The sequence below is a fragment of the Callithrix jacchus genome, chromosome 16, assembly GCF_049354715.1.
Source record: "Callithrix jacchus isolate 240 chromosome 16, calJac240_pri, whole genome shotgun sequence".
Classification (NCBI taxonomy): Eukaryota; Metazoa; Chordata; class Mammalia; order Primates; family Cebidae; genus Callithrix; species Callithrix jacchus.
Genome location: NC_133517.1, coordinates 70879576 through 70897654, shown reverse-complemented (window position 1 = coordinate 70897654; position 18079 = coordinate 70879576). Strand labels below are relative to the sequence as shown.

General features: G+C 42.0%; 1 non-coding gene and 1 pseudogene across 1 annotated transcript; one reads left to right on the top strand and one right to left on the bottom strand.

The window, feature by feature from the left end:
- Positions 1-16468, bottom strand: part of LOC128929860 (histone-lysine N-methyltransferase SETMAR-like) — an 85746-nt pseudogene extending 69278 nt beyond the window's left edge.
- LOC118148653 (U6 spliceosomal RNA) lies at positions 9133-9239 on the top strand. The gene has a single exon (XR_004735574.2). It is a non-coding gene; the product is annotated as a U6 spliceosomal RNA (small nuclear RNA).
- Positions 16469-18079: the final 1611 nt, after the last annotated feature.

Sequence of the window (18079 nt, the reverse complement as noted above, 5' to 3'; positions counted from 1 at the left end):
ATCCATGGTGGGGCCAAGTACTAAGCCCAGAGAAGACTCATGGAGGGAATAGAGTTTGGGGTAAAGATGGGAACAAACCCTATTGTGGTAAAGCAGATCTGTGCCATCAAGACCATACAGAGTATGCATATCAGTGCTACATGACAAGGTCACCTGCTGGATGAGCTGTCGTGATTTCTTTTTAATTGTTTATTATCATTATTATTATTGAGATGGAGTCCTGCTCTGTTGCCCAGGCTGGAGTGCAGTGGCGTGATGTCGGCTCACTGCAACCTCTACCTCCACGTTCAAGTGATTCTCCTGCCTCAGCCTCTGGGGTAGCTGGGATTACAGGCGCCCACCACCATGCCCAACTAATTTTTCTATTTTTAGTTGAGACAGGATTTCACCATGTTGGCCAGGCTGGTTTTGAACTCCTGACCTCAAGTGATCTGCCTGCCTCCGCCTCCAAAAGTGCTGGGATTACAGGCGTGAGCCACTGCATTGGGCCAATTTTTTTTTTTGTTACCCCAACCCATTATAGGGACTGAAGCAGTAATGATTTCAAAGTGAAACTAAGCTAGGTATAAATCTTGTTTCCGGTAATTATTAGGAAAGTGCCCTTGGACAAAGCACCAATCCTTTTTTTTTTTTTTTTGAGACAGAGTCTCACTGCAACCTCTGCTCCTGCATTCAATCGATTCTCCCGCCTCAGCCTCCCAAGTAACTGGGACTACAGGTGCATGCCACCACAGCCAGCTAATTTTTGTATTTTTCGTAGAGATGGGTTTCACCATATTGACCAGGCTGGTCTCGAACTCCTAACCTCATCATCTGCCTGCCTTGGCCTCCCAAAGTGCTGGGATTACAGGCATGATTCACCATGCCTGGCCAATGCACTTATCCTTTATGAGTCTCTATTTCTTTTTTTTTTTTTTTTTGAGACAGTCTTGCTCTGTTGCCCAGGCTGGAGTGTAGTGGCATGATCTCAGCTTACCACCACCTTTACCTCCCGGGTTCAAGTGAGTATCCTTCCTCAGCCTCCCAAGTAGCTGGGACTACAGGCGTGAGCCAAAGTGGCAGCTAATTTTTCTATCTTTAATAGAGATGGGGTTTCACTATTGTCGGTCAGGCTGGTCTCAGACTCCTGACCTTGTGATCCACCTGCCTTGGCCTCCCAAAATGCTGGGATTACAGGCGTGAACCACCATGCCCAGCCAATTTCTTTGCCTATACAGTAGGGAAGGCAATATCTACCTTATGTGGCTGTGATGGGGTTAAATTACGTGAGATTACGTGTAAAAGTACCAAGCATATTTCCTGGAACATAGCACGTGCTTAATTCCCGTTACTTTTACTTCTATATTGCATCTTTTAAGTGTTCTCTCTCACGTTAAGGAGACATACCTAAGTCCTTCGACTTCCTCTGCCACAGACAGGGCAGGAGCCTGGAACCCAGCCCCATTACGGCACAAGTGAATTTCTGGCAATAACCCTGACTGGGAGTGGCTGGGGACAGAGAGTCCCACAGCCTGGAGCAGAGCTTGTTAGATTAAAGATGGAAAAAACTGTGTCCATCTTTAAGAGCTGCCAAGTGAACCAGGAACCACCCATCCCCTGCAGGAAGGAACTGTTGTGTCATTAATAATAGTTAGCATTGTCCTAGTGTTTTTCCAAGCTAATTAATTCTGCTCCAAATCCAAGAAAACAAATGACTGAGTGAGCTGGAGACAGACCTCTGTTTCTGAGACAGAGGGTAGAGAAGCGTGTCCTCTACAGTGGCTGGAGAAAGAGAAAAGCCTTATCACCCATTCCTAGAGCCAAGTTACCCGGAGTGAGGAGAGGACATTGAGTCCTGGGGGCAGGAGATACTTACCTCCCTATCTCTAAGATTTTCTTCAAATAGGAACAGTCACCCGAAATTATAGACACAAGAAGGCTCTCCCATCCCTAGGACACATTGCCCAGAAGTAGCAGATGTTGCTAAGCTGGCTTCATGGTCCAGATGGAAAACTTTGTTCTTCTCTGTCTCTCTAGAGCACAGGACCAAGCTCACATGCCAGGACACGACATGTAGCTGACTGGTCAACTCCGTAGCTATGTAACTCCATGGATGCTTATTTTACAGACCAGGATCTGGGAATACCAAGAATCCAACTCAGTCCCCTCCATTCATGGGAGCACAGAATGTGTGAGAGGCCGAAGGGGCAGACAAAGAGAAAGTTTCAATGTAAAGAGAAATACTCAGATGAAGGATCACAAAGAATGTGTGGCAGTCCTAGGATGTGGAAAGGATTCCTAGAAAAGAATATTTTGAGCTGTTAGGAAAGATAATTAAAAGACAACAAAACGGAGAAATGGACTGAGGACTAAGTGTACAGATGCTTAAAGTCAAGAAAAGGCAAAGCACGTTCAGGAACTTGAACATAGTTCCTCAGAGAGTTGGGGAATTTCAATTTGACAATGACTCGTGTCATCACAAAGGAAAGAAAGGCTTGTGACAAGACAAACAAGTATACAAATATGTACAGTACACAACGAGGGCCCAGAGGAGGAAATAAAGATTAAATAATAGGAGCGACTACTTTTATCTTGAGAGGAAGGAAGAAGTCAGAGGCTGGCGAACAGGTAAGGGTCCTAGCTTGATGAGGCCAGACTAAGCATTTCTCAGGCAGAAGGCTGAGAAATTATTATTATTATTGTTCCCTTATGGAGTCTGTGTGGTCACCACAGAGTGCAAGAGCTATAAAATCTCAGGTGTATGACTTTGCTTCTAATTAGGCAGAAGGCTGAGAAATACTTAATCTGGCTTCATCCTGTTAGCCAACCCTGACATCCTCCTTGCCAAAGACTCCTATCCCGTGAAATTGTATTCAGTAGGTCTGGGTGGGGGCCCAAAAATCTATACTCTAGCAAGCATCTCAGATGACATAGATGCAGGACACCCACAGACCTCACTTTGTGAAGAGTGGTGCAAAGGTCCTGTTGCCCTGGCTGGACTCAAATGTACCCTTTCATCTGTTCTGTTAGCAAAAAAAAGAAAAATCCCAGAAGCTACAGCACCCACTATGAGAGGGACATGGCACTGTAAGGGAAATTTGTCTGCTTCTAAAGTTCTACCTTTTCAAATCCAGAAGAGCTCCTGAAACATATTTTCAAAAATTGTGTTTCTTATGGCAAGTTCTTCAAGGGAAGGGACACATCTTACTTGAAGGCACCTCCCAGCTCCTAGCATAGACTGGCCAAGTAGATTGTAAATACTTGCTCAATTAATGGAACTGACTTCCTTGTATTTTCTATAAAGTATCCTGTGCAAATGTTAGCAAGCATTACGTTAATTTGTTTGGATACTCTCCGCCTAGGAGACTCCCTGCCCGAATTCTCTCTTCAAAAGTGGAAATCTGGTCTCTGGCTATTCCAGGATTGCAATTGGCATAGGTACTAATGATTTTGTGTGTTGGTGGTATTATGTTTCCTTCATGGGGTCTGTGCAGTCACCGCAAAGTGCAACAAACATAAGAAATCTCAGGTGTATGATTTTGCTAGTAATCAGTTCTAGAACTCTGGAAAAGTGACTGCTTGTCTCCATGCCTCAATCATCTCTTTAATAAAGTGAGAAAACTAGATTATTTATTCCTTGGTTCATTCAGTAACTATGTATCAAGAACGTGCAGTGTGCCAAGCACTATGTAGTTGTGGGGAGTCAATGTTCAATTAGACACATTCCATTCGCAGCCTGATGACATAATGATGAACAGACCACCCACTACATACAGTCACGCATATCCAAAATTTGGAAGCATGTTGGGACTACCCTCCTTCTCTGATTCTATCAGTCACTAAGTCTAGATCATTCTATAGCCAAAATAATTCTGTAATCAATTTCCTCTTCTCTATCCTTATTGCACTGAAATCCCAACCAACTCCTAAGTGGTCCCTGCCTCTCATATGACCCATTAAAGTTCATACTGTTCTGTGGCTTTCTAAAACATAACTCTGAGTCTATTACTACTCTGTTTACACATCTTTCCCTAACTCCCTGGAGTCATTAGATAATAGTAATAATAGCTAATAGCAATTGTTAATTATGCACCAGACACTATTCTAAACACTTTTACATACTCTAACTTATTAGCTCGCTGTAAGCACAGGAGGAAGGTGTCATCATTGTCCCCAAGTATGCTGGTTATTTGTCTGTTAGCTGTCAGTTTCATTCCTGACTTCCTATGTTCATCTTTATAATGCATGTGGTTTGGAAGCCTGCAAGCTACATTTCACAGGCTATGATCAGCTGCCTTCTGGTTGGGCTCTGCCAGTGAAAAGCCTTAGGCTGGGACTCAAATGCTGGAGGGAAGAAGAAGTTTGTTTTTGCACTGTTTTGGTTTTGCTTCACCTCTGCTTTCACCCCCAGTGGTGACATATCAGCAGAAGTGCACCTTCTGGCCCCCTGCACAGCTGCAGGGACCTTAAGCAGTAGCAGCAATTGCACCTCAAGAAAATCATAAGCACATGCAGGCTGGGTTTCTGCCAAAGGCTGGTAAGAGCTCCCTGGCCTCAGAGTTTCTCCTTTCTCCCTTTTACTCTTCTACCTCTTCCAAAGACTGTAACTAACTACCTGTATTACATCCCTCTCTGCTGGAAATGCCTGTAGTGCAATCTACTTTCTTAACTGAGCACTGACAGATACACCATTTAGTGCACAAGGAGACCAAGGTACAGAGAGGTTAAGTAACTTGTCCCAAGGTAAACAGCTAGGAAGCAACTTTAAGAAAAAAGAAAAAAACCAAGGTACCAAATTAAGTCAAGTTTTCTTATGCATGTCATGCAAAGCCCTTCATAATTATCTTCCTCTCTTCATCTATAGTCTATAGTCTAGCTGGAGAGTGACACCTAGCAGGAGATTGTGCTTGGTTGTTGTTTTTGTTAATAAATGAAGGAATGGATGCCAGATGTACCATAGTTGTGTTAAACCCCAGCAGGATATGTGACTGCCATGGACATTGGATGAATCAGTGAATAAATAAATAATACAAATGAATAAACTCCAAGCACACAACAGATCGACCTGGGTAATAATTCCCTGTCTCTGTGTTCCTCCCACCCTTAGACTCAGAGCCCTACTCATTCAAGAGACTGAATGTTCACGTCACTTTTACAGAGTAAGCATAAAATAAATGCATATTTATTAAACGAATGAACAGAAGAATCCATCAAAAATGTAAGCAGTCAAGTCATTGCCCAGTGATGTGTAAAATTCTAGTTTATTGAACCACAAAAATCTTCCAGGAAGAAAGCTCAGAAGAAAACCTTTACATTTTCTAAAAACAAAAACCTGTAATGTAACAACCAGCAAATAATTAGAGGTTGATGTCTCTAACTTAAAAAAAAAAAAAAAAAAAAAGTAACCACAGTTAATCTCAGGGGATATCCTGTACAAAAAAGGAAAAAACAATGAGTCATGGATTCCAACCTCCTATTTATAACCAGGGCCCACAAATGATCTGTTGCTGAACAAGAAGAAAGACGTTAATCTCCCAACTCAGGGAGCAATTTTATATTTTGAATAAAAACAAAATAAACAGCATTAAGGAGGGAAATAAATCAGATATGCAGCAATTAGTTTGAAGGAGCCGGATTTTCCTGCCTAACACTCTCGTTGGAACTTCCGCCTTATCCATCAAAGGAAAAGTGTATCCGATGACATGGAGGTTTTCCGTTCCCTTTTCAGACACAATTAGTCAGTTGGTCTGAATAGCAATTTGACAGGACCCAGAAGGGAGAGCATGAGCGATAGGATGATAATGATGTGGGAGAGGATGCTTAATAAACTTTGTGAAGAGGATCCTGCGTGTTTCCTCTCCTACCCTCTATGAACTCCTGATTCATGAAATTGTTCCTTTTTTCTCTGTGAAATCTCAGGAGGACTGGACTTTTTTTTTTTTTAAGTAAAGAATCTGAAAAGGACCTTATTTATTTTTTAACCCACTATCTTTATTTTAAAGATTTAGAAGGCTCAGACCAGAAACAATAATTGACTGGCTTAAGTTTGTCCAACAAAATCAGCTGAAGCTCCAGGATCAAAATCCTGGCCGAGCGCCTCCCAGCCCTTTGCCTCAAAGGCCAGCAAAGACAAAAGCACAAACTGTTGTGAACTGGTTCCTTACTGAAGGCAATTTTGGGTCTCATGCAACACTTTCTGGGTAGCAGCCCCCTTGATATGGTTTGGCTTCATGTCCACACCCAAATCTCATCTTGAATTGTAATCCCCACGTGTCAAGGAAGAGAGCTGGACTGGATCATGGGAGTGGTTTCCCCCATGCTATTCTCATGATAAGTGGGTTCTCCTGAAATCTGATGGACTTATAAGGGGCTCTTCCCACTTCACTCACCAGTCTTTCTTACCTGCTGCCATGTGAATTATGCCTGTTCCCTTTCTGCCATGATTGTAAGTTTCCTGAGGCCTCCCCATCCAATGGAAACTGTCCGTCAATTAAACCACTTTTCTTTATAAATTACCCAGTCTTGGGTGGGTCTTTATAACAGTGTGAAAACAGACTAATATATCCTTGATGTGAAACCACAGAGGAAGTCTGCTCCTCCCTTTTCAGTCTTGCCTGTGTGCCTGCTTCCTTCCTTGGGCATTTTCCCTCCAATCAGGCACCCTCTCCAGAGTCCTCTATCACTCATTTGCACCTTATTCTGAACTCTGATGATTAATTTTTTTCTCCCCATCATTTTGGAATGTCCTCTAGCAGTTGTTGTTTTTCAGAAACAGTGTGGTAACCGATTCATTTGAGGTATAGGTATAATAAGTCTCTCCCGATAGATCTATAAACCCTTGCGTAGCTCCCTTTACTATTGTAAATGGAGCTCTGTGGGTAAGTTGTCTCTTTCCCTTTTCCACCACCCCAGCTACCCCATTTGGCTCTATACATCTAAAGTTTAGTGATCCTCCAGTGGAAAGAACAGGGAGACGTGGAAAAATTAAGAAAGCTCATCAATGCATTGATTTTTAACAAAAATACAATCATTCAAAAGCAGAATATAACGTAAATGTTCATCAATAATGAACAGCTAAGTAAATAATGATTCATTATTCATACGACAAAAACCTATGTAGCCATTAAAAATAATATAGAGAAGAATATGCATTAACATAAGAAGATGTTCAGGGTACATTGTCAACATGGTTAATATGAAGATGTTATCATATTAGCAATATGATTTAGCAATAATTGCTAAAAATAGCAATTATTATATGATTTAACTTTTTACAATAAAAATGGCAACAGGATTTATTGAAAAATATGACATGATATTCCCAAATATGTGATATGAATATGACCTTTTATTCATTTTATACTATAGAAAACATATTCCTTTTGTAAGAATAACAACACAATGTTGCTGTTTTTATTATTTTTAACAAAACATCCAAGCAGCCACTCTGCCTAGTTAGAGAAGCAATGAAAGAAATTATGGTCAAGTGTTCTTTGGGCCTGTAAATATCCAGAGGGAGGCCTGGGTGGCCCCAAACTTGAGTCACCACTCTACTTTCTTTATTTTTCTCTTGGTTTTGTTTGTTTTTACTTATGAAGTTTCATTTGAACAGAAGTTTCTAAGGGCAGATGTGTGCCTGTGTTTTGTTCTGGTTTCTCTTCTAGAGAATATAAAGAGTTCTTATCTGTGAATAGTCTCTCATTATGGACCAAAGTAGGAACGAGAACAATGATTGAGAGTCTTTGATGTGTCAGATGTCATCCCAGAGCTATCTCCAAAGGTTATCCTGTGTATTTGTCATCGCAGCTCTAGAAGCAGGAGTGACTTCTGCTCATTTTAAAGCACAGGCATGGAGGCTCACAAAGATGCAGGATATGCCCTGGCTCATGCAGGTGGGCAATGGTGGGCTGAGAGCGGTGAGAACCAGTCCTATCTTCTCCTCCTACCCACTGCAAACAGGCTACCAGTTTGGCTGGGGGTTGGTGGTTGAATTGTATTCCCCAACACCTGCAACCAAATTCACATATTGAAGCCCTAACTGTACCCCACCTAGTATCTCAAAATGTAACCTTAATATAACCTTATGTGGAGATAGGGTCTTCACAGAATAATCAAGCAAAAATGAGGTTAATGAGTGGGCCCTAATCTAATATGTATACTTACAAGGACTGGTAAATATAGATACTTACTAAATATATATACTTAAAGGACTAGTGTCCTTGTAAGTCGATGAAATTTGGACAAAGATACATCCAGAGGGAAGATGATGTGGAGACACGAGGAGGGGATAGCCATTGCAGACCAGTGAGAGGAGCCCAGGAAAGATTTCTTCTTCTGTTGACTAAAGAACAAAGCTTTTAAAGAATTAAAGGTAGTCTCATTCAGAAGCCTTACTGAGGACAGACTGAGGCCAATAGCCCAGGAGCAGCCCTGTAGAGAGGTTCTATCAGACTACACCAACACAGTATTTAAGCTGTTGCTTATATACAGATGGTGGAGGCTTAGTCTGTGCAAAATCACATCAGATTTGCCGAGAAGCTACATTAAAGTAAAGTTACGTCAAGGTTTGGGTATCACAGTATATCTGGTTATAGACTACAGAGGCATAATCACTAATTCCATCAGATGTTGTTTTATAGAGAGTAGGAAAAGTCAAGGGCTAGGGTCATTTATCTTTCAAGGAATTTAGTGACCCAGGCAAGAGACACAGGGGGCCCTGTGCTCTATCCTGTTTTGTCTTCAAAGCATCCTCCCAGAGAGCTGCACTTTGTCTCAGCATCAGGGGCTTTGTGCAATTATGCTACCAAGCAGAAGTGAGCAAACACGACTTCTTGCATTTGCTCCTTTGTCTCACGCTTCACAGCCCTCAAAGGAGCCAGTGCTGCACCTGCCTTGACTTTGGACCTCCAGCCTCCGGAACCATGAGAAAATTAATTTCTGTTGTTTAAGCCACTCAGTTAATAGTCCGTTGTTATGGTATCTCTAACAAACCAATAAAGCACGTTACCTGGTGATCACATGAAACGTCAGTTGTGAGGACAGAAAGGTGCCCTTAAGTACACAAGACAACTGGGGTCCACTGTGTGGAAGCAGAGGGCTTCAAGGACTGAAATTGTGAGAAAGAAGAAATGCCCAGTAGAAGAGAGGCCCCAGGTGCTCGCTCTGGCAGCACATATGCTAAAATTAGAATTATACAGAGAAGATTCATATGGCCCCCGTGCAAGGATGACACACAAATTCATGAAGAATTCCATATTTTTTAAGTTAAAAAATTTTTTTAAAAAAGAAGGGAGGTCCCAGGAAGCCCTGCTGCCTCTCTGCCCACCCTGTGCAGGCCAGCTCTGCTACCAGGAAGAAAATCACAGGGCCAAATGAGTCAGTCGTGTGTACTGAGGCCAGAAATGCATTATTTAATTTGTTTCAGCAGATGTACCTTTTTAATACTGTTTTGTTTCAGGCTAAAATTAAAATATTAAACTTTAATATTCAAACATTAGTGTGAGTTTGCATTTCTTGAATGTCCACCCACCTCTTGCCTCCAGCATACATGGGATAGCAACAGGAGATGGGTGGGGAGAGGACAAGCCTGCAGCTGCTGGTCCTATCTCTGCATCTGACTGGCTCTGTGACCTTAACTACATTGCTCCACTCCTCTGGGGTTGGGTTTCCTCCTCTCTCAAATGATGGAAGTAACCTGGGTATTCTAGAAAATTCCGGCAGCTCAAAGTATTCCCAAGTCTGTGTATCTCTAGGGACTGGAGGGAGCCAAAAAGAGATGGATAACAGATGCCTGAGGAAAACTGTACTTTTGCCATCATCAAAGGTTGGAGGGGTCTTGGAGAGCCATGAACAAGAGCCTCTCCAAGTGTTAATAGGTGTGTGGCCTCAACAGTGTCCCTCCAGACTTTTAGGGACCCAAGCAAAGAAAAATTCTTAAGTTTGCTCCTTATTCTCTCTTGTAAAGGATAAAATGTAAACATTACATGTATTCTTTTTTTTTTTTTTTTTTTTTGAGATGAAGTCTCTCTGTTGCCCAGGATGGAGTGCAGTGACATGATCTCGGCTCACTGCAACCTCTGCCTCCCAGGTTCAAGCAGTTCTCCTGCCTCAGCCTCCTGAATAGCTGGATTACAGGTGCATTTTACCACACCCAGCTAATTTTTGTATTTTTAGTAGAGATGAGGTTTCGCCATGTTGACCAGGCTGGTCTCGAAATCCTGACCTCAAGTGATCTGCCTGCCTCAGCCTCCCAAAGTACTGGGATTACAGGAGTGAGCCACTGCACCCAGCCTCATTACATGTATTCTAAAAATTAAAGATTTTCTGACTGCAAAGTCCTGGGTTACTTAGTGAAGCTTCTGTGACGGTATATGTTTGACAGTATGTGTATGTATGCCTATGTCACACACGTATGTGCCTCAGTTCCCCTGGTATCCCAAGAAGATTTTTAGTTTTTCTCTGGGGTAATTACACCTTGAAAAATCAGGTCCTTCAGGACTCCTTCCTTTTCTATACTTGGAAGTCCAGCTCTTAATTACTACTATTGGTGAGAGTGCAAGTCAGCGTCACCTGACTTAGTACTTGGGAGTTCTGTCTAGCAGTCTCAGTTGAAAGTCTCCCTGCTGTGACTCAAATCCTCACTCTAATCTATGCAGGAGGAATTTTTTTTACTAGATCTTTAAATGAAATTAGATAGAGTTAACAACTCTTTCCTGGCACCTTCTTGTTCAGGTCCACCAGTCAAATCCAGCAGATGGCAAAAATACTAGAACCTTCTCCATGGAAAAGTCAGGGAATGCCAGAAGAGTATTACGGCACAGTGATATTCCTCGGAGCAAACGTTGTCTTTTCTTGACTTTTCAGCTAACTTAGAAATCCCCCGTAAAAATGCTTCTTAAGCCTTAGAAAAGAGAGATGGTCTTTTTCATATAACATAGCCTAACCAAGGGTGTGACATTCCATCATTGTCACCATTCTCTGTTGATTAGAAGTGATTCACAGTTTCTGCCCATGATAAAGGGAAGAGGTAACTCATTGAGGGTCACCTTTAGCTGTGTCCACCACATCATTCTTCCCCACATTTTGTAAGACTGCTTGTGCATGCCGGGCGTGGTAACTCACCCCTGCAATCCCAGCACTTTAGGAGGCCAAGGCTGGCAGATCATTTGAGGTCAGGAGTTTTAGACCAGCCTGGCCAACATGGTGAAACCTCATCTCTACTAAAACTACAAAAATTAGCTGGGCTTGGTGATGCATGCCTGTAATCCCAGCTACTCTGGAGGCTGAAGCAGGAGAATCACTTGAACCCAGAAAGTGGAGGTTGCAGTGAGCTGAGATCGCATGACTGCACTCCAGCCTGGGCAATGGAGCAAGATCCTGTCTCAACAAAATATTATAAGAAAGCTTAGCTGGGCACAGTGATGCACACCTGCAGTCCCAGCTACCTGGGAGGCTGAGACAGGAGGATTGCTTAATTCCAGGAGTTTGAGGCTGCAGTGGACTATGATTGTACAGCTGCACTCCATCCTGGGCGACAGAGCAAGATCCTGTCTGCAAAATAATAATAATAATAAATAACAGTAATAATAGAAAGAATGAAAAAAGATGGGGATGGAGATGAAACAAGATTGGCCATGAGCTGATAATTTTTGAAGCTTTGTGTTTAGTCATGTAGTGGTTCACTGTGCTGTTTGGCCTAGTCTTAAGTACATTTAAATTTCTGCATAATAAAAAAATAACTGACAAGAAACCGTGATCAAGCTAGTAATCCTTAGCATATTTCAGCAATTCTACATGCCAGGCACTGTGCTAAGTGCCTCATTTACATCATCTCATTTGATTCTCACAACAACCATGTGAGAAAGCATTAATAGTGAATTTATTATTATTATATATATTTATTTATTTATTATTATTATTATTTTAAAGATGGGGTTTTACTATGATGGCCAGGCTGGTCTTGAACTCCTGACCTCAAGTGATCCACCCACCTTGGCCTCCCAAAGTGCTGGGATTTGGGAGGCATGAGTCACCACACCCAGCCAACAGTGAATTTATAAATTAAAACCCTGCTTCTCTGATAGTTTAAATGACTTGCCCAAGAATATCAAGAACTAGATGCTGTGTTCTCACTTACGAGTAAGAGCTAAACATCGAGTATATACAGACACAAAGAAGTGAACAACAGACATAAAACGCGGGAGATGAAATAATCTGTACTTCAAACCCCTCCGACATGAATTTTTTCTATATAATAAACTGCACATGTACCCTTGAGCCTGAAATGAAAGTTAAAAAAAATATGCCCACAAACTCAAAACAAACAAACAAAAAACAGATGCTGAATCCAGGTCTCCTTTGAGTTCAAAGCCCATATTCTTAATCACTATTTCAAGTTATAGGTTAAGTGCCTACATAAAGCACTGGGAAGGCGACAACAATAAAAAGATGTGATGTTTGGTCTCAAGGAGATCAAGGCCAAGAAAATATTTGTTCATTGCAGTTCTGGTCCTGGATCAACCACTTAGAAATGAGGAGAGGCAAATTATCTCAACACTCTAGACCTTAGGCCCTTTACCTGTTTGATGAGATCATAGAATTCACTCTACAAGTCACAGAGGACAGTAGGGAAGATCAAATCAAGTCATGTGAATAAAAGCTGTTAAGAACAGTAAAGGGCTGGGCCGGGCGCGGTGGCTCATGCCTGTAATCCCAGCACTTTGGGAGGCCGAGGCGGGTGGATCACGAGGTCAACAGATCGAGACCATCCTGGTCAACATGGTGAAACCCCATCTCTACTAAAAATTACAAAAAATTAGCTGAGCACGGTGGCGTGTGCCTGTAATCCAGCTACTTGGGAGGCTGAGGGCAGGAGAATTGCCTGAACCCAGGAGGCAGAGGTTGTGGGGAGCTCAGATCACACTATTGCACTCCAGCTTGGGCAACAAGAGCAAAACTCTGTCTGGAAAGAAAACAAACAAACAAACAGACAAAAAACTTTAGCCTGATGTCCTTCATGATGTCCAACCTCCAGTTTCATCTCCTGCCACACTCATACCCCATATGTATACTCTTCACTCTGGCCTGACCCAAAATGCAGATTCCAGGGTGCAGCCTATCTCACTGCCTTCTTACTCACAATTCTCATACCACAACACCCTTCCTCCTCCTCTCATCTGATTCCTACTTGCTTTTTGAGATTTAATTCAGGTCCTTCTTGGGAAGATTTCCCTGATTCAGATCCAAGTTGAATTATGATAGCCTTCCTTTGGCGTCCATAAAATCTTGTAACTTCTAAACTGTGTTTTAGTAATAGTTATCTAGTTTAGCACTATGTCAAGAGCTACTGAGGGCAGGGCTGGGCACAGTGGCTCAGAGCTATAATCCTAGCACTTTGGGAGGCCAAGGGGAGGATTGTTTGAGGACACCTTAAACCCACCCAACCTGGGCAACAGAATGAGATCTTGTCTGTATAAAAACTAAAACATTAGTCGGGCATGGTAACGTGCACCCATAGTCCCAACTACTTGGGAGGCTGAGGCAGGAGGATTGCTTGACCCCAGGAGATCGAGGCTGCAGTGATCCATGGTCGTGTCACTGTACTCCAGTCTGAGTAACAGAGCAAGGCCCCACCCCCCAATGAAAGCTATTGAGGGTAGTATTTTACTTTCATTGCTCTACCTCTAGTGCCTACAGAAGAACAGAGCACATAGTAGGTACTTTGTGTGGTTACTTATTGAATAAAAGGATGGTATATCACATAAAATAATTATTTAACCTACTTCCCCTTTTAAGGGAGATGGTTATCACTAAATGTTCTTTGCTGAGTACTACATTGGTTATGAGTGTGCAAACATGGAAACGGCTGCTTCAGATCTACAGTATTCATCATAATTAAGAGGAGAGAGATTTGGAGGATGGCAAATCAGAAACAGTGGAAAGGAGTCCTCAAGGGCATGGCCATATTATTTTATGTAAGCCTGGCTGCTAGCATAGATTAACTTTGACATATCATTGACTTAATGAAATGAAAGTTTATTTTTCACTCATATGAAGTTCAATTCTCATTTATTTCTCACCCATGTAAGCCTCCAAAAGATGATTCTGACAGCAAGGGGTAGAGGTGAGGATTGCTGTTTGGATTTGATTGGCTCCTACAGTCAAACTGGGAGCCAGGCTGGTGGAGGCATCAGTACCAAGAATCCCTGAACTTCAATATCCAGCCAGCAGGGGGAGAAAGAGAGAGAGGATTGTCCCTGAGCAGTTTTCATGGGCCAGGCCATGTCACTTCTACTCGTATTCCATTGGGTAAACTCAGCCAAAAGCAAGAGAAAACCACCTTTGAGGAATACATAGTAATTTCTACTGTGAAGGTTGAGAGGAGGGGAATGTCAAAAATGAACAAAAGCAAAGGTAAGATAGGAGGGAAAGAGGGGAAGAAAGGCTAAGGGAAGAACAGAGAAGGGAGAAAGCAAAATAGCACAAAGGAATCTGGAGTTTGTGGTGAGTGGTGTTACCCAGCCTCAACTCCACTGTGCTGAAAACAACCTCCATCTACTGCATGGCTTAGAAATGATGGTCTGTGAGTAGATACAGTGGGGAAGGGCCTAGCACTGAAGAATAAAGACAAAGCTAACATGCGGGTGATAGAATGAGCTATCAAAGCAATTGCATGCTTCTTCCAATGATGATTTCATTTGTTGAAACATGACTGACAACTCGTTTTCGGTAACGGCCTCCAGAACCAATTCTCAGCCTTCCAAGAAAATCTCAGGCTTTTTAAAAAGGAAAAGTCACTATCTTGAGTCCCTAGTAACGGCATAGCCAAGATTAAGGCCCGGTCTGTAAATCCTGTTGTCTCTGTACTCTACTAGTGTAGTTAAATGCGAGAGAAGAAAACGTGAACGCTGAGCCACTCAGGGACTGAGCAGCCTTCATTTCCCTCATGTGCTTTCACTAAAACCTCCCAACCTCACAGTAAGGTGCCATTATCTCCCTTTACGGATGAAGAGGCTGCAATTACCAGGGCCACTTCGCTGGTAAGTGGCAGTACTAGGAATAAGAATTCAGACTGCTAATAGTATTAAGAGTATAATAACATTTAACATGTATTTATTTAGCATTTCCTATGTGCCAAACAGAATACGAAGAACTTTACCCGCCTTATTGAATGTTAATGCTCAAGACAAACCTATGAGAAGTACTAGCACTGTCCCCATTTTGCAGATGAGGAAACTAAAATAGAGCAGGCATCATTTATCCAGGTGTTCTCAGCTTCTGACAGCAGGGCTAGTATTGGTACACAGGTGTTCTGACTGTGAGTATGTTGGACCAGCCTCCTCTCGCCCCACTGTCCTGCCCAAGCCCATCTCTGTCAATTACTCCCCACTGCTTCCTGAAAACATATTTGCTATATGCAAATCCCCCAAGAAGAAAATATATTTTGGAGTCTTTATGTCTCAGAAGATAGCTTTAAAATCCCTTTTATATGAGTGACCAACTATCCTGGTTTGACTAGAACTGTTCCAATTTGGCTCTTAAAGTCTCTCATCCTGGGAAACTCTTCAGTCCTGAGCTGACTGGGACTGTTGGTCACCGTGTTTCCCACTCTGAAATCTGTGAGTTTATACACTTTACGCAAGACCCTCTGTTTTACCCTGAAAAGAGAAGAATCGATTGCACACACCCTCAGAATTTCACTTCTCCTCTCAATTAGTCAGACTTAAGTCATCTACCCTGTTTTTCTCCTTTTAACCTACCTCCTATAGCTGCCTAAGAAACATATGTAAAAAATTTGACACCCTTGGCAGAAATGAAGGTTTATAATATACTTAATGGCTTATGCAGTTTTATAGTCCATAAAGACTTTAATGAGGGGTCATTCTTCATTTTTAGTAAGTCATCTAGGCAGTGCATTTGAGACTGGGTAACATTAGAAATTAGCAAGTCCCCCTCTGGCCTGTGCTGTTTCCAAATCAAGAGAACTAGGCGAAGCCATGGCCAGAAGCAGGGATAAGAAGCACCTAGTAGGAACTGGGACAACTTTTCCAAAGAGCTTTAAACACTGTTTGGGGCATAATCTTAGATTGCTGATTCAAATGTGGCACCAGAGTAAGTTAGCTTTAGAGATGTCATAGTCTGAAATAAGAGCATGTTAGCAGGGCATCTGTAGAGGAGAAGTTGGCCTGGGTGGAATCTGAAATATGAACAAAAATTCACCATTACCATTAACCAGCTGCCTCACTTGCCTTTAATTTCATGTTAGGGTTTTGTTTCTTTAGCGTGGCACCCATAACAAAGTATTTCAACCCTGGGGTCTTAATCAGCAACAACAAAGTGTACCACAAATAGGGTGTTTTGGTTGGTTTAATTTTTTTCGGACTGTTCTGGATACTGGAAATACCGAGATCAGGATGTCAGTACAGTTGGGTTCTGGTGAGAGCGTTCCTGCTGGCTCGCTGATGATCACCTTCTCACTGTGTGCCCACATAACGGCAAGAGAGAAAGAGCTGTGGTAACACTTTATGGTAACTAATCCCAACACGGGGCCCCACTCTCCTGAACTCTAAATCTAATTACCTCCCGCAGGTCCCACCTCCAGACACCATCATACTAAGGGTCTAAAATTCAGCATATGAGTTGGGGGAGGGATATGCACAAATATTCAACCCAGGACACCCTGTGTCAGGAGCCCCAGAGTCTTCTTTGCTCCGTCAGTAGCAAGCCCCTACCTGGGCAGACTCGTCCCAGACACGGTGACACATTATGCTCTTACTCAAGGGGAAAAGCAGTTTTGTTTTAATAAACTTCATCTCTTAAGATAATTTTAAATTAAATATTAAATGTATAGAACAATTTTAAAGATTAACTTAACAAAGCAATTGTAAAGATAATGGAGCACTCATAAAGATAATGGAGCACTCTTAAACTCTTCACCCAATATCCTTTATTGTTGATATCTTCCATTACCGTAGCGCATTTGTCAAATCTAGGAAACCATCAATGGTACATTGTTATTATTATTATTATTTTTTGAGACAGAGTCTCACTTCATCACCAGGCGCCAGGCTGGAGTGCAGTGTAACTACTTTGGCTCATTGCAACCTCCGCCTCCCGGATTCAAGCAATTCTCCTGCCTCAGCCTCCTGAGTAGCTGGGACTACAGGCACTTGCCACCATGCCCAGCTAATTTTTTTGTATTTTTAGTAGAGACGGGGTTTCACCATGTTGACCAGGATGGTCTTGATCTCTTGACCTAGTGATCCGCCCACCTCGGCCTCCCAAAGTGCTGGGATTACAGGCGTGAGCCACCGTGCCTGGCCGGGTACATTGTTTTTAAAGGAACTTTAGATTTTCTTTGGATTTTACCATTTTTATTTTTTTCACAAATGCCCTTTTTATATTGCAAGAACCAATCCAGTATATCACACTGTATCTAGTTGTCCCGTCTCTTGGCTGTCCTCTGGGCTATACTGAGATGGTCTTTACAATCTCAGTCCTGTTTCTGATGATCATTACAGTTTTGAAGAATATGAGTTAGGTTTTTTGTAGAGTGTCCCTCAGTTTTGGGTTTATCTGGTAAAAAATCACAGCTTTTATTTAGCAATAAATCAGCATAGATTTTGATTCTAATCTGATGAGATGATCTATAGCATCAATAGGCTCCTGCCTCATTTCTGTGAAGAAGCGCCTGCTTTATATATAAATGTCTATAATTGATTATTGTCCCTGTATCCTTAGTCCCTCAGTAACGGAGTAGCATTAGAGCCATAAAAATCTAGATCCAAATCTTGACTTCATATATATAACTTTGATCTAGGGTAAATCATTTAACTTCTATGAGCCTTGGTTTATTCTTTAACATGAGAATAATAAAATGTTGAGTTTACGGTACTGTTGTAAAGATTGAATGAGCTATACATGCAGCATTTGGGATGTTTACAGCACATGTGAGTGTTTAATGAGTATTGATTTCCTTCCCCTAAATTTCTTCTTTTTGGTCACCCCAGAGTATGCCTCTGAATATTGTTGCCATTTCTTTATAACAAGAACATGTGAAAAACGAAGACTGGCATTACTGCCCAGCTCACAATATCCTTAG